The 22,573-nt window shown below is 40.9% G+C and overlaps 1 protein-coding gene and 1 long non-coding RNA gene across 8 annotated transcripts in view; one reads left to right on the top strand and one right to left on the bottom strand.

Moving 5' to 3' along the window:
- The window catches only part of LOC149983959 (uncharacterized), a 566,613-nt gene extending 551,113 nt beyond the window's left edge, over positions 1 to 15,500 (top strand). Inside the window, exons 3-4 of one of the 4 annotated variants that reach the window (XR_016495182.1) lie at positions 5,265 to 5,309; positions 14,083 to 15,500. This is a non-coding gene — a long non-coding RNA (uncharacterized LOC149983959). Of the gene's footprint in view, positions 1 to 5,264; positions 7,330 to 14,071 lie in introns of those variants that run through there. The other 3 variants (XR_016495181.1, XR_016495180.1, XR_016495179.1) reach the window with 3 other exon arrangements.
- The window catches only part of LOC110521588 (neuroligin-1), a 334,792-nt gene that overhangs the window by 194,338 nt on the left and 117,881 nt on the right, over positions 1 to 22,573 (bottom strand). The gene's annotated exons all lie outside the window — the stretch shown is intronic.

The following is a 22,573-nucleotide window of genomic DNA, read 5'->3' as shown; positions in this document are numbered from 1 at the left end:
ATTCTAAGGCTACTCTATCTGATACGGTAGCAAGTCAGGCAACGTCTTTTTGGTGCAGATTTTTTGCATCCCCTCACTATGAAGAATGCTTCATTTCTATCCCAAATCACTTTGATGGATCAAAAGGACATGAGAAAATCAAGTGTGGAGATGGCTGTGGTTGAGTTAGATGTCGCCCTAAGGTTTAGCATGTGAAATCCGCCTTGGATACAAAGACCAAACAAGGAATTAACTAAAAACCGATCTAATACCCCTCAATAAAACAACCTTCATGAGTCTAACTTTTTGCATGATCTGCTTATGTATTCTGTCATTGCCAGGGATGTAGCCTGCTGAAATTGGTTTGGTTCCTTTACTCTCAAATTGGACCTTTGATGACACAGCTATAAGGAGATTCTGAGGGATTCGACTTAACTTCCAGTAACAGTTACTTTGACAGTTTGCATTGCTCTGTCTCTCCCCCACTGTGTCTCATCTTTTTGGGGGCTTGTAAGTAACCTATTGTATTTGGTGCATGTGACAAATACAGTCTGTCTGCTTATCTCTCTCTTTTTCTCTCACTTTCTTATTCCAGTTTCAGTTGATGCTGAGAGTGATTCAGGCAGCTCATCTTCATACAGCTAAAATCTACCTACATCCTGACACCTGTAAACTTCCCCACTCACTAGCACCACACCATGGCCCTTTACTAAAGGCCAAATCCAACCTGCAGGTGACCAATGCACCTGCTTCAAAAACAAAACGTTATGGTGTTATACTAGCTGGATGCTCTAAGACTCCAGATGTGTTGTACTCTGACAGGAGAGGGACAGCCATGGTTCATCAGGGTTATAGCCCAGGACCCCAACATGACACGGAGAACGGAGCGTGCCTCCGAGACCAGGCCTCAGCAAGGCAATGGATGATTGGGAAAGATTGATGTTCAAAGAGACCCCGGTAACAGCGGGACAGCAAACGGGCTAATTTTCCACCGTATTCTATTTTCAAATCATTTCAATTTCAAAGTGCCGTAATACCATGCGGCGGGGATGAAAGAGAGGACTGCAGTGCGTTGCTCAGCTCTGCCATCAACATCCCTCAACCCCAAGCCCTCCTCTCCTCTCAAACAGTACGTCAGCAGAATTAGGCATTATTTCCCAGCTCCAAAATTAATGCAAACATGTTCTCTTTCTCTCTTTTTGTAGTGCGTGCCTTTGATGTGGACCTGCAAGTTACAAATGTAGCTTTTAATCAATATTTAATCTCTCCCATCCAATAAACTGGTATACATCCTACTCTAACTCACAAAATGGAATTTGGAAGTACATTTTAAAAAATTCACAAAAACTATGCATGGTTGTTTTTTGTTGTTGTTTTGAACATAATTAGGTAATAATTAGGTAATAATACTAATCATTATCATCATCATAATTCAAACCAGACCTCTGTCAATGGACACAAGTACAAGCTGTAAGCATAACAGTGTTGCAGACTAGGGCTGAATATTTTCCTGATATTTTACAAATGTTCCATCCCAAGAATAAATCCCTTTTCTCCCGGATAACCTGGTATTTCCCGCCAAAACCGGAAGTGTCATTCAAAAGCATATACATAGGCCTATGTCTGGATTTGAAATATATCACAAATATTGAATGGTTATAAGTAATTACAGCTATAGCCTACCGCCATTGAGCGTTTGCTCTTTTTTCAAACAGTAACAAAATGTGGAAAAAGTCTGAATACTTTCCGAATGCACTGTATATAGATGTCATACCCGACCTTTTTCAGGTAATAAATTCAATGCAGTGTTAGCCTTATATTTAGCTAGTTAATAATGGGTTATGCATAATAAGCTTTGTACTTATAGCCTCTGTCTCTTGCGCAATATGCACGCACCTGTGCTCCGCTGGCCTCTCTCCTTAAAAAACGCTCATTAGGTCTTGGAGTCCCATGCAGAAAAAGCTAGACTAGAACAGCTGGCTGGACATCATTTTTTTTGCATTTCCATTTCCTAAGCAAAAGAAAAGCTTTGCATCCCTCGTTGAAGTCTATTGGTATAGGAAATGCAAAACAAATTATGTCCAGCCAGCTGTTCTAGTCTAGCTTTTTCTGCATTGGACTCCAATACCTAATGAGCGTTTTTTAAGGAGAGAGGCCAGCGGAGCACAGGTGCGTGCATATTGCGCAAGAGACAGAGGCTATAAGTACAAAGCTTATTATGCTTATTATGCATAACCAATTATTAACTAGCTAAATATAAGGCTAACACTGCATTGAATTTATCACCTGAAAGAGGTCGGGTATGACATCTATATACAGTGCATTCGGAAAGTATTCAGACTTTTTCCACATTTTGTTACGTTACAGCCTTATTCTAAAATGGTTTTAAAAAATGATTAAAAAAAAAAATCAAAAATAGATAATTAAAAAAAAATCTAAATAAATCAATCATCAATCTACACACAATACCCCATAATGACTAAGTGAAAACAGGATTTAGAATTTTTTGATTATGTGTAATATAAAAAAAAACAGAAACGTTATTTACATATGTATTCAGGCCATTCAATATGAGACTCAAAATTGAGCTCAGGTGCATCCTGTTTCCATTGGCCATACTTTGAGATGTTTCTACAACTTGAATGAAGTCCACCTGTGGTAAATTCAATTGATTGGACATGATTTGGAAAGGCACACACCTGCCTATATAAGGTCTCACAGTTGACAGAGCATGTCCAAGCCATGAGGTCGAAGGAATTGTCCGAAGAGCTCCAAGACAGGATTGTGTCGAGGTTCAGATCAGGGGGAATGGTGCCAAATATTTCTGCAGCATTTAAAGTCCCCAAGAAGACAGTGGACTCCTTCATTCTGAAATGGAAAAAGATTGGAACCACCAAGACTCTCCCTAGAGCTGGCCGCCCGGCCAAACTGAGCAATCGGGGGAGAAGGGCCTTGGTCAGGGAGGTGACCAAGAACCCTATGGTCACTCTGAGAGAGCACCAGAATTCATCTGTGGAGATGGGAGAACCTTCCAGAAGGGTAACCATCTCTGCAGCGCTCCACCAATCAGGCCTTTATGGTAGAGTAGCCGGACGGAAGCCACTCCTCAGTAAAAGGCACATAACAGCCCGCTTGGAGTTTGCCTAAAGGCACCTAAAGGAGTCTCAAACTCTTTGGCCTGAATTCCAAGCGTCAAGTATGGAGGAAACCTGGAACCATCCCTACAGTGAAGCATGGTGGTGGCAGCATCATGCTGTGGGGATGATTTTCAGCGTCGGGGACCGGAAAACAACCATAAACGCCTGATTGGTGCTGCAGAGATGGTTGTCCTTCTGGAAGGTTCACCCATCTCCACAGAGGAACTCTTGCCGAGTGACCATTGGGATTTTGGTCACCTTCCTCACCAAGGCCCTTCTCCCCCGATTGCTCAGTTTGGCTCAGTTCAATTTAAGCATGATGGAGGTCACTGCTGTACAGTTGTAAGTCTACATACACTTAGGTTGGAGTCATTAAAACTCATTTTTCAACCACTCCACAAATTTCTTGTTAACAAACTAAAGTTTTGGCAAGTTGGTCAGGTCATCTACTTTGTGCAAGTAATTTTCCCAACAATTGTTTACAGACATATTATTTCACTGTATCACAATTCCAGTGGGTCAGAAGTTTACATATACTACGTTGACTGTGCCTTTAAACAGCTTGGAAAATTCCAGAAAATGATGTCATGACTTTACAAGCTTCTGATAGGCTAATTCACATAATTTGAGTCAATTGGAGGTGTACCTGTGGATGTATAGCAAGGCCTACCTTCAAACTCAGTGCCTCTTTCCTTGTCATCATGGGAAGATTTTAATAAATCAGCCAAGACCTCAGAAAACAAATTGTAGACCACAAGTCTGGTTCATTCTTGGGAGCAATTTCCAAACGCCTGAAGGTACCACGTTTATCTGTACAAATAATAGTATGCAAGTATAAACACCATGGGACCACGCAGCCGTCATACCGCTCAGGAAAGAGATGCGTTCTGTCTCCTAAAGATGAACGTACTTTGGTGCGAAAAGTGAAAATCAATCCCAGAACAACAGCAAAGGAGCTTGTGAAGATGATGGAGGAAACAGGTACAAAAGTATCTATAGCCACAGTAAAACGAGTCCCATATCGACATAACCTGAAAGGCCGCTCAGCAAGGAAGACGCCACTGCTCCAAAACCGCCATAAAAAAGCCAAAGTACGGTTTGCAACTGCACATGGGGACAAAGATCGTATTTTTCTGGAGAAATGTCCTCCGGTCTGATGAAACATAAATAGAACTGTTTGGCCATAATGACCATCGTTATGTTTGGAGGGAAAAGGGGGAGGATTGCAAGCCGAAGAACACCGTCCCAACTGTGAAGCACGGGCGTGGCAGCGTCATGTTGCTGCTGGAGGGACTGGTGCACTTCTCAAAATAGATGGCACCATGAGGTAGGAAAATGATGTGGATATATTGAAGCAACATCTCAAGACATCAGTCACAAAGTTAAAGCTTTTGGTGGCAAATGGGTCTTCCAAATGGACAATGACCCCAAGCATACTTCCAAAGTTGTGGCAAAATGGCTTAAGGACAATAAATTCAAGGTATTGGAGTGGCCATCACAAAGCCCTGACATCATCCTATAGAAAATTTGTGGGCAGAACTGAAAAAGCGTGTGCGAGCAAGGAGGCCTACAAACCTGACTCGTTTACACTAGTTCTGTCAGGAGGATTGGGCCAAAAGTCACCCAACTTATTGTGGGAAGCTTGTGGAAGGGTATCCGAAACGTTTGACCCAAGTTAAACAATTTAAAGGCAACGCTACCAAATAGTAATTGTGTGTATGTAAACTTCTGACCCACTGGGAGTGTGATGAAAGAAATAAAATCTGAAATAAATCATTCTCTCTACTATTATTCTGACATTTCACATTCTTAAATTAAAGTGGTGATCCTAACTGACCTAAGACAGGGAATCTTTACTAGGATTAAATGTCAGGAATTGTGAAAAACTGAGTTTAAATGTAATTGGCTAAGGTGTATGTAAAATTCCAACTTTAACTGTATGTTCTTGGGGACCTTCACTGCTGCAGAAATATTTTGGTACCCTTCCCCAAATCTGTTCCTCAACACAATCCTGTCTCGGAGCTCTATGAAATTTTGTTTTAACCTCATGGCTTGGTTTTGCTCTGACATGCACTGTCAACTGTGGGACCTTATATAGACAATTGCGTGTCTTTCTTAATAATTTCCAATCAATTGAATTTACCACAGGTGAACTCCAATCAAGTTGTAGATACATCTCAAGGATGATCAATGGTAACAGTATGTACCTGAGCTCAATTTTGAGTCTCATAGTAAAGTGTGTAAATACTTATGTAAATAAGGTATTCATGTTTTTCCAAAAACTTGTTTTCTCTTAGTCATTTTGGTGTATTGTGTGTATTGTGTGTATTGAGATTCATGATATTTTATTTATTATTTATTTATTATTTTTTAGAACAAGGCTGTAATGAAACAAAATGTCGAAAAAGTGAAGGGGTCTGAATACTTTCCGAAACACTGTATAGGCCATTGGATTAAATTTGAATGGAGTTGATGGAGAGAAAGACCCAGAGAGTGCTCACGCTGCACTGATTTAAAGCAATGATATTCGAGTGATAAGATATTTTAAAACTCTGCAGCTGCAATAAAAAAAGTAAAATATTTACAATTAAATGATAAGGTATATTACTGTAGCATAGACTATGCTGCAGCAAATGTAGGCCTACCTGTCACAAGTAAAAAAGTTACCATGATGAAATAATGGGTCTACATGCATTGTGAACTGCGCTCCATACTGAGATGGGCTGTCTGTCCCCACCTGGAGCGTTGATGATTCATTCTGCAGAGACCATAGAGAAGCCAAATTTAGACATCGCATATTATTTCACAGTTCCATTTCACGCCATGCTGTTCGTATAAATAATTCATTATAATTTACCTTTTTCTCTCAGTTATTTATCTCAGAAAAAGGGAGTGGTTTTGGCTGGTAAATCCCGGTAAATTACAGTAACCGGGTTCCCGCCATTCAACCCTATTGCAGACAATACAACACTGATATGAACCAAAACTATGCCCCTTACCCGTAGAGATCCAGGCTTAAAATCAGGAAACACAATGGCAGGGTGAAGAACAGTTCCACAAAATGCAAGTGTCATGACTTTGGCCTGGGGGTAGGTTTATGACAGTCATAAATACCTCTCCCCCCTTTTACCTCTCTCTACCCTACTGATGTTACATTTGAAAACCCCTTGGTTAACATAAAGATTCTGGGAACATCAGAAAGTGGGGGGAAAGGAACTATATTCTGGTAATCCGACCAATTGAACATATGCAGTGGTACTTAATGAATACGATGTCAGTTCAGTTGTCATCTGAGACATTCTCATCGATGATAAGATGACATAAACTCTACAATGGAAAGTATACACATCAGAGTTATCATATTCACATGGAATTGTTGTTCAATTTAAATGTTTGAATATGAAATTATTCGTGATGGGATGAAATGTGATTTTAGCTTCTAAAATGTGAGAATTTGGTTTTCATAAGGTTAGGGCTCTGCTCAATCAGTGGCCCGCCCCTGTGAAGAGTCATGGGTTATAAAACGTTTCAAACACAACCTTCTCGCTCCACTATATAAAGCCTTGGCGACAATATAACCTCCTGTTCCGAGGATGAGAGGACGACGGTCCGATGTCAGAATGGTTCAGATAATAACTACAGAACGAAGCCAACATCAGCGTGAGCTTTGGTTGCGAATAGTATGAACTTTGAACTCTTATTCACTACAGAAGTGATATCTCCTAGCCGTTGACTTAGCAACAGCAGCTGCAAACGAGGGTTAGGAAGGAACAGATAGAGTTACCCGTCTATCACACAACGACGTTACTACAATGTATCCAATTGAACACCAGAGACATTCTTCAAAGGACAAAGGACTTGGTTTGGCAACACGGCCTTCCATCTACCATCAACCTACTGAAGCGCAGCTCAGAGTAAACATTTACTGCATTTTCCTTTTCCAAATGGGCGGTAATTTAGAATACATAAGATACTGTATTTACGATAGCACAGCTTCTTCCTTTGTTACTCAATCTTCCCGCTCTTTCACTCAAACCCAGCCCCTTTTCTTTTGTGTAACAAGCTGTAATATCTGTTCCGCCCGCTTATCTGTTCCGCCCGCTAGGGACGTTTTCCTTTATGACGTAATGTGTAATCAAGTTATGATTAATTAAGTTTATGTGTAATTCTGTGTGATTAGTTAGGTATTTAGTAAATAAATAATTAAACCCAATTTTGTATTGCTGATTCAACTTGTTAGCCAGGGTTTGTGAAGATAACCAAGAATTTACTACTTTCAGATGAGACTGAATTAAGGTGACGATTAATATCGACTGTTATTGATGTAAAATATTACTATTTCTTTAATAGTTTATTCGGAAGATAACAGCTCTATAAATATTATTGGTGCCCCGACTCTCTAGCTAATTACATTTACATGATTAGCTCAATCAGGTGATATTAATTACGGAGAAATTATTTTATAGAATAGCATGTCATATCACTTAATCCGGCATAGCCAAAGACACAACATTATTGGAGCCCCCTGAGAGGAATCTAAAATAGAATGATGCTTTCCTTTTGATTCAGCCTGTATAAAATTGAAAAACAGATTACATAATATACCAAGTTTATGATACACATTTTTGGAGTGTTAAAGACAAGCATTATTGGGTGTGTGTGTACTGAGGATTCCCCGCCTCCGTGTTGTTCTCTGACGTAGTCAGTGGGTAACGTAAGCTAATTATAGAGCTAAACTGATAAAGCTTAAATTATAGAAATCTGAGAAATAGAGCGTTTGGCCAAACGCAGCACTATTTCAGGGCTATTTCTGCCTTCTGCGTTTCAGGCTCGGTCATTATTAATTTCTCGGGCGAGGACAAAGAGCCAGCCGATTGAAATTCAGGAGATATAAGCTTGACCAGCGATATATATCTCTGTCTCTCTCTCTCGAGAGAGAGTAGACAAAGGTGCATTTAGTTGTTTGCTGCATGTACCGGTTAAAACATTGTCAAAAAATGCCGAAAAGGGTTTGAACATAATACGTTATAAGTAAAACCTTTCCCTTGCCAAGGGAATCCTATGTGCTACGTTGAAATTCCTCCGCCTTGCGGAACGGAAGTCCCGCCCCGGGTAGTTCCTTTTGATTTCAGCGTGTGAAATCATTGACCGCTGAAGTGTGCCCAGTATATTCATGAAGAATTATTCAGGTCACACTCAAGTCATTACTTATGATATCCAGACGGATGTCAATGTCTTATCCAATTGAAGTAATAAGTGTAAATCTGTCAATTTACATTCTGAAATAGATATTTTAAATAATATCCAAATTGATAAGTTTTCTAAATAAGACAATGTCAACTTTTCCCAAACTAACCTAGATGAAGCAACTTCTCAGGTTAATTAGAGATTAAATCCCAAACAGCCTATACAGGTCTGATTTATCATAAAATTGATCAATCAGTAAAATTTGTTTTTTGAAAAACCATTCAGTAATCCAGTACTGACAGAAGCCCCGCCCCATCGGGAATCCCATGTGGTTTCGGCCTTAGGGAGAAGTGTACCACAGTGTTGAATGTTCCCAACATTTGATCTACTTTTTACACTTATGATATCCAATCAATGGAGATTGTATGGATTATCGTCTCATTCAATTTAATATGTTAAATTGTCGAACATACCTTAATGTTCTTCCAATCAAATGAGACACTTTTAAACTTCTCATATTAACCTGGATGAAGCTACATCTCAGGTTAAAGTTTAATACCCAGATAGCCTACCCAGGTAGGATTAATCATTGGCATTGATTAATTAATTCAATTTGCTTTTGCAAATTCATTCACATCCAACTTCCACATTACTGGTACTTTACTGATAGTTCGTCAACATGTATAAATAGATTAAACTTGTCTTTGCAGCTTCCAATGAATTCCAAACCCAAACTTTGAAAAAAATAGGAGCATTTTTCCTCTAAATTGTTCTAATAATGTGCAAGCTATCAAAGGAGGTGGTCACCACTCCTCCGCTAATTAGGGAACCTCCACCCATAAAAGGATTGATCTCTGACCTCAGCAGCGATACCAACCCTAATTATGCCGTTAGCGAAAAAACAAAAAAAATTGAGAACGCTCTCCAAAATCAACCATCAAACACAGGCTTTGTGACGGTTCTCCCCACTTTTGCACTGATGTATCGACATAAAAATGTGGCATCGGTCCAATACCACAGTGAACAGCACGTGCCAGACATGGCTAACATGGGGGGACAGGTGGAGAGAACTGAGCAACTATTGACAAAAGCAGGAAATGAAAACTTTCTGCTAGTCGAGGAACTGCGTTTGAAATCTGAACTTAATTAATTAAAAGTAACTGCAAATACTTATGATGATGAACGAGCACAAACTCTTCAACAAAATCGTTGTCTCCAGGAACAACTCGATTTAGCCAAAACTAAATACGATGTAGTCCACTCCAAACTAGATAAATCTGATGAGTTATCTACAAACAGGAGCGCGCAATTTGATAACATGCAGGCAGTTTTGTTGAACGTTACTCAGAGTAACAATCTTCTACTCCAAATTCTGCCTGTTACCATTTAAACAAATGTTCCTCTCGAACGTGTATCCTACCTTCATTACCTACTTGGGCCCTGCCACCCACGTTGGCTTGCCTATCTTACAACTCAGAGAGCTTGCAAGCACAGCTTTTGAGGCATCAAAAGCTCACAAAGCTAAGAGCCCTGACCACTCGGTTTGGAAGTTTGACCAGGAGCACTCACTCCAGTTAGAGGGTGCATTATCAGGTATTGGAGCGTTAGGAGATGACGCACAACAACAGTGTCTACCATGATTCCAATAACATCCGCGGTCGAAATAACTGTAAAGTACATCGCCATCAAAACGACTACCGCTACAATCGACTTGTTCACTACGTTCCTGCACCCAACCCACACAAAGTGTCAGAGCGCAAGGGTAACAAAGGGTTGAAGGATGATCAAAACGTAGACCAATGTTCTCCAGAAGTTCCACTACGTGAAGAACTAAAGCGAGAAACATTTGAGAAAAGGGTCAAAGATAAGTCACAAGGACTAGACGGGGAATTACCAGACACCAGGTCCGCAGGAATTAACACCCATAGCAAGCACGTTAAAATTCAAATTTCTCCTGCTCTTACTCGAGACCCTATCCAGGGCCCGCTTGATCAAGAAACAAGCCCACGGGCTTTGTCTATAGACTCTGATACAAAGGTTGCAAAGAAACAGGTCAATCGCTTCGTTAAAGCCAAGCCCACTCAAAATCGGAAAAGTCGATCTGCTTCCAGCTTGAACAGAATTGACACATCACGTTGTTGCGAACGACCACTCCACTTTGTGGGGAATATGTCCACTAAACACGAATCGAAACGACCATACCTGGAAACAGTCCTGGAGGACTGCTTAACTTGTCATGCGCTAATTGATTCGGGTGCGACAATATCACTCATCTCTCAAACATTGTTTGATGATCTAAAAAGGGCTTTGAAGCCAACTAAACGTTGGTTAAAAGTGTAATGATGCAACACTACACTTCGAGGGGTCACTCAGACTACCTCGCCTCTCACATTGAGAGTCATGCTGAAAATACACTTCAAGGACGTATCGCTGGAAACTGTACTCCTGCTACAGTGCCTTGCGAAAGTATTCGGCCCCCTTGAACTTTGCGACCTTTTGCCACATTTCAGGCTTCAAACATAAAGATATAAAACTGTATTTTTTTGTGAAGAATCAACAACAAGTGGGACACAATCATGAAGTGGAACGACATTTATTGGATATTTCAAACTTTTTTAACAAATCAAAAACTGAAAAATTGGGCGTGCAAAATTATTCAGCCCCCTTAAGTTAATACTTTGTAGCGCCACCTTTTGCTGCGATTACAGCTGTAAGTCGCTTGGGGTATGTCTCTATCAGTTTTGCACATCGAGAGACTGACATTTTTTCCCATTCCTACTTGCAAAACAGCTTGAGCTCAGTGAGGTTGGATGGAGAGCATTTGTGAACAGCAGTTTTCAGTTCTTTCCACAGATTCTCGATTGGATTCAGGTCTGGATTCTAACACCTGGATATGTTTATTTTTGAACCATTCCATTGTAGATTTTGCTTATGTTTTGGATCATTGTCTTGTTGGAAGACAAATCTCCGTCCCAGTCTCAGGTCTTTTGCAGACTCCATCAGGTTTTCTTCCAGAATGGTCCTGTAATTGGCTCCATCCATCTTCCCATCAATTTTAACCATCTTCCCTGTCCCTGCTGAAGAAAAGCAGGCCCAAACCATGATGCTGTCACCACCATGTTTGACATTGGGGATGGTGTGTTCAGAGTGATGAGCTGTGTTGCTTTTACGCCAAACATAACGTTTTGCATTGTTGCCAAAAAGTTCAATTTTGGTTTCATCTGACCAGAGCACCTTCTTCCACATGTTTGGTGTGTCTCCCAGGTGGCTTGTGGCAAACTTTAAACAACACTTTTTATGGATATCTTTAAGAAATGGCTTTCTTCTTGCCACTCTTCCATAAAGGCCAGATTTGTGCAATATACGACTGATTGTTGTCATTTAGGTCAACATTGGATCATTCAGAGATCCTCACTGAACTTCTGGAGAGAGTATGCTGCACTGAAAGTAAATGGGCTGAATAATTTTGCACGGACAATTTTTCAGTTTTTGATTTGTTAAAAAAGTTTGAAATATCCAATAAATGTCATTCCACTTCATGATTGTGTCCCACTTGTTGTTGATTCTTCACAAAAAAATACAGTTTTATATCTTTATGTTTGAAGCCTGAAATGTGGCAAAAGGTCGCAAAGTTCAAGGGGGCCGAATACTTTCGCAAGGCACTGTACTTGGAGCAGACTTGATGGATCGGTTACTCCCATTGATGGATTGGAAAACCAACCAGGTATGGTCACAGGCCACAGTGCCTTCTCCACCGACCACACTGTCCTCCCCTAACGCTAGCTGCAACGCAGTCATTCACGAGGGTTATCTCTTAAAAGCACCCCTTGGGAAAAAGACGTTTAGGAACCTCTTGGGGCAGAATCCGATCCAAGGAGATATTACGATATCTTGACACATTCCATCAGCCAATCTGATTGACCATTCTTGTCATGATTTCGAGCCAGCTGTCTCTGTGAATGAGTAACATTCCTCCGCCTTGCAGTCGTGCAATACGTTAATTGAGATGAACTTCTCTTGCCCTTCGGACACTTCCGCAAGCACTGCGGCCGTCTCAGCAAAAAAAACATTGATGCGCAGAGTATACTCTGCTTCCGATAACACACCTTCCGCTTTGTGGGGGGCTGTCAACCCTTACAATGACACTAATGGCATCAGTCCAGCAACTGACCCGATGACTCCCACTGGTGAAACACTTTGCGATATCACAGACCGATTTCCTCGTCTCAGTTTGCAGGTACTGAAGAGGTTGCCTCACGCGGGCGCGGTGGGGACTGACAGACCTCGACAGCCACTGAGGGTGTTGAAGCACAAACACCAGGAGATTTGGTTGAAAGGTTACAGCCACTCTCATAATAACGCGGCCACTGACAACTCGTACATAGGGTCCAAACTTTTCGTTTGCGCCTCGGATACCAACAACACCCGTTGGTGGGGAGGTCCCGAGACCCAAAGGGGGGGAATAGTAGCCCAGACCCATGATGAGCCTTATCGAGGCCAGTGGGGGGAGTCGACATTATGGACAACACCGTACGAGGCCACCAAATCTAGTTGTAAACTCCCCTTTAAGAACAGTGAGGAGCAGACAGGCCCCTAGACGGGGATTATCTTAGAACACATCTAAGATAGTAGTGAGGTGTACCTCACTGGTGGTATCCTGTAGGATAACATTTCCGAAAAAATCGGTAGGACAACTGGACCCCTTGAGTACCAGTACCAATACCACAGTCAGTCCAGCAACACTCAGTAAGTGGTTTAGTAACCTCACAAGCTAAATTGCTATTGATAATAGCAGCATAGGAGTCACTCAGAGTGCAACACGGGGAAGGGAATCTCCATTGCACTCTTCCAATTGTTACACATGCCACTAATAAATAGATCCCTCTGTTCAGGAGAAAAGTTATTAGAAGTCATGAACCATGATCACACCACGTACGACTGGTCTAATACTTAGAGTACTTCCATCATGAGGTTAGCTCCTTCGTGGATCACATAGCTATGAAGTAGACTTCTTCATACCTACAATAGTGGAAGACAGTGACTGGTAGTAAAACCACTACAGACTCTCTCGACACCAATTCTGACTGACCTCCAGGCATTGACCTGAAAATGACCTGACTACGTCAGACTCATTCTGAGCAAGTTGTAATCTGCCAGGGTACTTGGTTTCCTTCCCTTGACATGTGTGCTTGCGTAAGCATAAACTCACATGCACAACAGAACATCCAATTAGGATTTATGCTAGGATCACTTAAGGGTCCGAGCAAAATACCAGGCTTAGTAAAGTCAAACATTTATTTTGACTCTTTAACTCTACAGCTACAGCACTCACCAGTTTTTTTCTCAGAAGTCCATATGTCATCCCTGTAGACTGCCCAAAACTGACATCGGACCGTCGTCCTCACATCGGCCTTACAGCTGTAGACTTATCATATAGATATCAACTTAGGATAGTACCGTAAGCAACACCCCGCAAATTAGGAAAGCCCTAGATATGACATTAGACAATGACATGATAGGGTCATTTTGCCAAGACCATGGACGTAGATAGAATACAGTCTAATTAGATGATTAAGGTGGCATAACTATATTTTGTTTTGTTTATGTTTTCATTAATTTTGTTTCATTTTCTTCGGCGCGTAGAAAGTGATAGAGCCATTAACAACTTCCCCATACAACCATCAGTTAGTGCCACAACGCCGCTCATTTGGGAGGAAATGTAATGATATATTTCATGAGTGTGTGTGCGTTGTTAACATCTGCCTAAGTTACTGCCCAGATCTTCCAGTCTGGATGACCAGACGACGGGTCCGGAACGGCAATCCCAATCCAGACATCTGCTGCCAGCCATGGAGTGGACTTCTTCATTTGCAGACAACCTACCCGGGTCGACCACACCAGAGGGGGGACTGCAACAGTGATCACCAACTGGACATCTGCTGTCCAGCCATGGAGCAGACTTCATTCGCAGAAAACCTACCCGGGTCGATCACCAGATGGGGACCACAACGATGGTCCACAACCAGGACAACCCACTGTAATTTTTATGTTGGTTTGCAACATGCAGGTTAATCGCAAGATTGAACCCAACATGGGGGGACTGTCATGACGTTGGCCTGGGGGATAGGTTTATGACAGTCATAAACACCTCTCCCCCCTTTTTCCTCTCTCTACCCTACTGATGTTACATTTGAAAACCCCTTGGTTAACATAGAGATTCTGGGAACATCAGAAAGTGGGGGGAAAGGAACTATATTCTGGTAATCTGACCAATTGAACATATGCAGTGGTACTTAATGAATACGATGTCAGTTCAGTTGTCATCTGAGACAATCTCATCAATGATAAGATGACATAAACTCTACAGTGGAAAGTATACACATCAGAGTTATCGTATTCACATGGAATTGTTGTTCAATTTAAATGTTTGAATATGAAATTATTCATGATGGGATGAAATGTGATTTTAGCTTCTAAAATGTGAGAATTTGGTTTTCATTAGGTTAGGGCTCTGCTCAAACAGTAGCCCACCCCTGTGAAGAGTCATGGGTTATAAAACTTTTCAGACACCCTTCTCGCTCCACTATATAAAGCCTTGACGACAATATAACCTCCTGTTCCGAGGTTCAGATAATAACTACAGAACGAAGCCAACATCAGCGTGAGCTTTGGTTGCGAATAGTATGAACTTTGAACTCTTATTCACTACAGAAGTGATACCTCCTAGCCGTTGACTTAGCAACAGCAGCTGCAAACGAGGGTTAGGAAGGAACAGATAGAGTTACCCGTCTATCACACAACGACGTTACTACAATGTATCCAATTGAACACCAGAGACATTCTTCAAAGGACAAAGGACTCGGTTTGGCAACACGGCCTTCCATCTACCACCAACCTATTGAAGCGCAGCTCAGAGTAAATATTTATTGCATTTTCCTTTTCCAAATGGGCGGTAATTTAGAATGCATAAGATACTGTATTTACGATAGCACAGCTTCTTCCTTTGTTACTCAGTCTTCCCGCTCTTTCACTCAAACCCAGCCCCTTTTCTTTTGTGTAACAAGCTGTCATATCTGTTCCGCCCGCTATGGATGTTTTCCTTTATGACGTAATTTGTAATCAAGTTATGATTAATTGTGTGTATGTGTAATTCTGTGTGATTAGTTAGGTATTTAGTAAATAAATAATTAAACCCAATTTGTATTGCTGATTCAACTTGTTAGCCAGGGTTCGTGAAGATAACCAAGAATGTACAACTTTCAGTTGAGACTGAATTAAGGTGACGATTAATATTGACTGCTATTGATGTAAAATATTACTAGGTCTTTAAGAGTTTATTCGGAAGATAACAGCTCTATAAATATTATTTTGTGGTGCCCCGACTCTAGTTAATTACATATTCATGATTAGCTCAATCAGGTGATATTAATTACAGATAAATTATTTTATAGAATAGCATGTCATATCACTTAATCCGGCATAGCCAAAGACACGACACAAGGCTGGCTGCCTTTGATAGTAATGTGAGGCTGAATAATGGATGGCTCAACTCCCCTTAATGTTCTCCAGGAAAAATAGGTTTTGTATCTATCATCCCTTTCACCAAGTTCAATCCTGTCTAATCAAAGCTAAATTTAAACCCTGTCACCCACTTAAAAAGAAGAAGAGAAACAGTGGAGCGAAGGTTAAAAGTGAACGTTGCATCTTGCCAGGGAGACAAGAGCATTAGTAAACCAAAGCAACAACACCCCGAGGTACATTTTATATCTATATCTCCTGCTCGTTTAGAAAACACAAAAAAAGATCAAGAAATAAAAAGGCAAAATTAGAAATAGAGTAGCGATATCCAAAGAGTGATAAGATGAAGAGATTTTCCTTTAGAAAAAAAAGATTGTTGATTTTGGATTTCCTCCAATGTTCTTCTTATCTCCTCTCTCTGCTACTGTTTCTGTTTATCAGTTAAATGTAGGAGAAAAACACATTAACAACAACGATCCCCTGATGGTCTACTGTTCAACAATAGATGTGCACAGAGGAGCAGCATTTGCTGTCAGATCTTACTTGTAAAGAAGGAAACACATTTGAAAAATATAGCAGCATGCTAATTAATCATCAAAACATTGTTTTCCATCAGTTTTACCCTCACAAGGAGGACGTCGATTTCTATTACAAATCCCCTATCTAGTAACTAATCTATGCTTCTATCTATTAAACCACATATCTACTCTTTCATCAAATCAAGACCAAGGTAATTCAGTACAGAAAGGTTTCAAAAGTGGGAAGGAATCTTTGCCAAACTCTACCATTGTTGCAACTAGCTCTAAGCCTATTTCTCTGTATCTCCTAGTGTAGACCTACGGTAAGGTATCCAAAGTATGCTACTGCACTGCAAGAATCTTTGCCAACTACTGTAACACTGTAACAACTATCTCTGTTTATCCCCTGGTGTCCACCTATGGTCAGAATGCTAGTACACAGCATAATGCTGAATCAATGTCGTCCACTTGCAGACCACTCAATTACATCAGCAGCACCCAAGCCTGGCTAATTGATCTCCTACTTCCCTGTTTTCAAGTTAATGAGCACATCTCAGCAGCATTGCATCCAGTCTGAACAACATGGCCTCTCAATTGGCCAGCCTGGTACAGTATTGGCTGGCTCCACTTATCGGCTGAATGGAGAAACATTGCAAAAATAATTATTCATCGTCGATTTCCAATTAAATCTACGAAAAGGGAAAAGTCTGATTATATAGTGGCAACATGTTTGAGCAAACAACACTGCAAAGTAGAATCAGCTTACTTTGATATATTCAACATAAGATATATGTTGAAAATTATTTGAAATCATCTCTTAGATTGGGCAATGGTCGTATAGTGTCAGTTTTGGCAGATCACCTGAGTGACGTGTCTAACTGACAGCTCAGAGTGACTTCATAAACAGTTGACAATACCACAACGATCATATCTGGCTCCTGAAACATTCAAAATCATCCAACCATTTGTCACTATTGATTTATAATTTAAATGTAAAACATGCATCAAAGTGCATTCAGTATACATGTATTTAGGAAACTAAAGCCTGGATTTACAGAATAAGTTATCCCCATAGTGAGTCTTTTCAACAGTTAGGGACTATATTTGAATGGATGTCGTTGTTGAGTGCTACATGCAAGCACTGGCATTAGTGCTGGGAATTGCAAAGGACCTTACGATATGATATCATGATACTTAGGTGCCGATACAATATGTACTGAGATTCTCACAATTCTATTTAAAAAGAAGATGGAGAACAAGCAATTGGATGAAAAATATACACGTTTTGGTGTAGGGACGGTCGACTAGCTCTAGCTAACGCTACCAACTAAGAAAACAGGTAATAATTCTGTACAATGTATTGATATAATATGTAGCTGTATCAATTTCTCCCCCATCTCTAATTGGCATCTAGGCCTATTGCAAAGTGTATCAAGAACACTTAAACTACAGGAAGATAATGTTTTTCTTATCAGATCTCCATTTGGAGGGCACACTGGTAAAAAAAATAGCTATGACACTAAGCTGCTCGCCAGCTCCAAATTCATTTCAAATCCATTTTGGTGTTTGCCTTCAAACTGTATAAATATGTACCAGGGCAGTTCCTGTACAGACAAGCTCTACTCTGTGGAGAGTGATAAAGTAGTTGGCATTAAAACAGATGATGGAGGGGGGTGAACGAGATACAGGAACACAGAGCGAGGAATAGAAAGAGGGAGGGAGACGCAGGGACACACAGATAGTGGGAGAAAAGTAGGAGAAAGAGAAAGACAGAGGCAGAGGAGTGGTGAAAAGGTGGTTCCTAGCATAAATGCTATTTTAAACGCTGAGAACCATGTGCACTCTGGAGGATTATCAGGGTAAACTCCCCCATATCATTACTCCAGGAAGGGGTAATGAACTAGTAAATTAGTCTCAGAAAGCTTTAATTAGTATCAAAGTACGAAGCAGACCCATTAATCTGCTATCCCCCCTCTCCCTTTCTGATGACTTGAAAAGCACAGGCCAATAAAAGACAAAAGGAAAATGGATATGGATTTTCTCACGCAAGTGACCAACGGAGATGATTAAGTAGTTCATCACACAAAAATATAGAATTCTTCCCACGGAGGCATCGACCTGTCCTATAGATACATTAAAAGCCTGGCAGAAAATCGATGAGCATACGGTCGTCTATGGATCGCACGGAAGACGGTGGCCGATTTGATCATCTCTCTGTGTAAGTTGCAATGCACTAGAGAACAACCCTGTCCCAGACAGCACAGAACAAGTGTGGGTTAGGAGAGCATAACGACATTGCAGTGACATAAACCAACTGCAAATTTGACCGAACTAAAAGCTATATTTCACAATAAAGCAGGAATCAGGGCTGTAGTTTAGCTATTTAAAACTGGATTTGTAGTTATACGGCAGACAGCTTGATAAGCAGGGGTTTATTTTGGTCTTCTCCCCACGGAGGAGAATCAAACTGACTACAGACTTTCCCTACAGACATGCCCATAGAGAAGACAAGGGATGATAGAACAGTTCTCTGAAGAAATACGCAGACAGTCTAAAGGAAGAACATCTGTTATTTGTAGGTTATTCTAACAAACAGGGAAACTATGAAGCTAAGAGTAGATCTTACAATATGTAGAACCAGTTTAACCTTAAGTCTGTTCCATTTTAAAATGGCTGCCCAGCCGAGGAGAGGAAGACAGACTGAGGGAGGAGGCGACAGGCAGAGAGGGGACAGCATATGTTAGATTGAATCTGAGAGATTTGGCTAAAACTTATAGTATATATATATATATATTCGGAAAGTAATCAGACCGCTTCACTTTTTCCACATTTTGTTACGTTACAGACTTATTCTAAAATGGATTAAATAGTTTTATTTCTCCTCATCAAGCTACACAAAATACCCCATAGTGACAAAGCAAAAACTGGTTTAGAAATTTTAGCTAATTTAATTTTAAAAAATTAAATAACACATTTACATAAGTATTCAGACCCTTTACTCAGTACTTTGTTGAAGCACCTTTGGCAGCGATTACAGCCTTGAGTCTTCTTGGGTATGACACTACAAGCTTGGCACACCTGTATTTGAGGAATTTATCCTATTCTTCTCTGCAGATCCTCTCAAGATCTGTCAGGTAGGATGGGGAGCATCGCTGCACAGCTATTTTCAGGTCTCTCCAGAGATGTTCAATCGGGTTCAAGTCAGGGCCAATAAAGGATATTCAGAGACCTGTCCCGAAGCCACTCCTGTGTTGTCTTGGCTGTTTGCTTAGGGTCATTTCCTGTTGGAAGGTGAACCTTCGACCCAGTCTGAGGTGGTGCTCTGGAAGAGGTTTTCATCAAGGATCTCTCTGTACTTTGTTCCGGTCATCTTTCCCTCGATCCTGACTGGTCTCCCAGTCCCTGCCGCTGAAAAACATCCCACAGCATGATGCTGCCACCACCATGCTTCAACGTAGGGATGGTGCCAGGTTTCTTTCAGATGTGACACTTGGCATTCAGGCCAAAGAGTTCAATCTTGGTTTCATCAGATCAGAGAATGTTGTTTCTCATGGTCTGAGTCTTTTAGGTGCCTGTTGGCAAACTCCAAGCGGGCTGTCATATGCCTTTTACTGAGGAGTGGCTTCCAGCTTGCCACTCAACCATAAGCTGAGCTCTGTCAGAGTGACAATGGGGTTCTTGGTCACCTCCCTGACCAAGGCCCTTCTCCCCTGATTGCTCAGTTTGGTCGGGCGGCCAGCTCTTCTATTTAATCATGATTGAGACCACTATGTTCATTGGGACCTTCAATGCTGCAGAAATGTTTTGGTACATTTCGCCAGATCTGTGCCTCTACACAATCTTGTCTCAGCACTCTACGGACAATTCTACAGACATGCACTGTCAACAGTGGGACCTTATACAGACAGGTGTGTGCCTTTCCTAATCATGTCCAATCAATTGAATTTACCACAGGTGGACTCCAATAAAGTTGTAGAAACATCTCAGGGATGATTAATGGAAACGGGATGCACCTACGCTCAATTTCGAGTCTCATAGCAAAGGGCTAAAAACTTATGTAAATAAGGTATTTCTTTAGAGAGAGAGATTTTTTCACAAAACTCGTGCACTGGGCCTTTACTCGTTCTGTATTAGTGGACCGATATATGCCCAGTAAGACTGGACGACACCATGCTTAGTACACTTATAGACTTATGTAATCTCAAGAAGTCACTGGGGAGGAAGTGTCGGAGAAAGATGGAGCAAATTTCCCCATCATATCAGGAAACTTGTCGCATGGCTGGTGTACATATCTTATCCACCTGCGATTTCAAACACTCATTACTTTCACACCTCCTACTCAGTGCTACAGGTAAGCTCTGAGTTGTCATGGCAGCCTCCTGCTTCAGCCCCCACATTATGTTTTTCATTATGTTTTCTGCACCAAGTCAGAGAAGATAGACACCGCTTTCACCAGTGGAAGTGCGTGGTTAAAATCCCTGGGGAAGCCAGAAAAAAAGCCATATTACATCCTGTGTTGTGATAATTGTGTTGTTTGCTCTATAACCTCTTAGTTCATATGACTTGAGACCGTTATATGTATAGGCCTAAACCTGAGACAATAAGAAGTGGCAGAATAAATTCAACCACACCTTTGTTTCATCACAAAACCAGAGAGCACCCTCTGTCCAGTGAAGTCTACAAAGCATATTGGAAGTAACAAACAGTTACATGACCTACAGCTCTAGACGCCGAACCCAGTTCCACTACATGTTTTCATTGTTCCCCTCTAATCAGGGATTGATTTAGACTTGTGTGCAATTCATTATCAAGAATAACAGCAAACCAGCTCCAGACCTCATAGGGTAAGAGTTGAGTACCCCTAACCTACATCATGGTCAAACAAGTTAATGTTCTCGACATTTTGGAGAAATGTGTGTGTGTGTGTGTGTGTGTGTGTGTGTGTGTGTGTGTGTGTGTGTGTGTGTGTGTGTGTGTGTAAGTAGAAAAAACATGTTGACTCACCATACTTGTAGAGAAACGCCAATGCCATCCTCCTCTCATTCATGTTGACGAAATAGTCTACGACTCTGTCATACAAAACACGCTTTTATTATTTGTTGTCCTCGGCTACCTGGCTAAAATGCTTGCTCGCTAGCCTAATTTCCTTTCATGGGAAAAGTTAGCTTGTTAACATTAGCCTTCTACATCTAGCTACATATTGAACTCCCATCCTCTCAGGCCAAAGGCACAATGTATGCATTTATGGTAGGATCAGAATTACCGTTATAATCGTTGGTCAGTACGGAGAATTAAATAAAAGCACAAGTCCAAATCCTTATCTCCATCCATGGCTAATTTAGGAAAGCGTCAATTTTATCTAGCTAGCTAGCCATCAGAGGACAACAACACAATGAGATTCAACAATTCAAGTTGTTTCTGTCAATGAGGTACTGCTCTCGATGTGATGTGATTGGAGTGAAGCCAAATCCAAAGCATCAGGACCATTCACAGTTGAGCTCACTCAGTTTAGCTCAATGATGATTGGCTATTATTTGATTTTTTTTATTATCAAGGGAGGCCAAATGCTTACTGGTTTCCTTTGCATTCAATGCTATGGGCGGCAACAATGTCATACTCTTTTTGACCATACCGAATCAAATAGATGGCCTACAGAGACAGAGGGGTGCTGTTTCGGTAACTCGGATGCTTTGTCCGGTGACACATTCAGCCTCTTGCAAATTGAAGGAAATTATGAAACACAAAGAGATGAAAGATAAATTATTTTATAATTATTTTATATGTTATCTCTTGGTAATATGTGTTTACCTGTCCGTGTCAGTTTGTATCATACTTGGAGGATGTAGTCTACAGTATGTTTGATTTAAAGAGAAAGCTGGGAAAAAGGGAGATCATTTAAAAAAAACAAAAAAAGTATTTATCCGTTATTTTACCAGGTAAGTTGACTGAGCACACGTTCTCATTTACAGCAACGACCTGCGGAATAGTTACAGGGGAGAGGAGGGGGATGAATGAGCCAATTGTAAATTGTAAATCATGACAGAGAGATGGAAAAGAGGAGATAAATCAGATGAAGAGGAGTCTGAAGGTAACAGGGAGGGACATAAGGAATTAAGGAATAAGGAGAAGAGACGGAGAAGAAAGGGAAGAGAGGGAGAAAGAGTAATGTATTTCCTGCATTAGTAGGTTGAGATGGGGTTTGTATTGGAGGTTTGAGCTGCTGCCTCAGGGGAT

The sequence above is a fragment of the Oncorhynchus mykiss genome, chromosome 4, assembly GCF_057628025.1.
Source record: "Oncorhynchus mykiss isolate SJ-2025 chromosome 4, ASM5762802v1, whole genome shotgun sequence".
Lineage (NCBI taxonomy): Eukaryota > Metazoa > Chordata > Actinopteri > Salmoniformes > Salmonidae > Oncorhynchus > Oncorhynchus mykiss.
The sequence above is the reverse complement of the archived record's forward strand: the minus strand, read 5'-3'. Positions and strand labels throughout refer to the sequence as shown.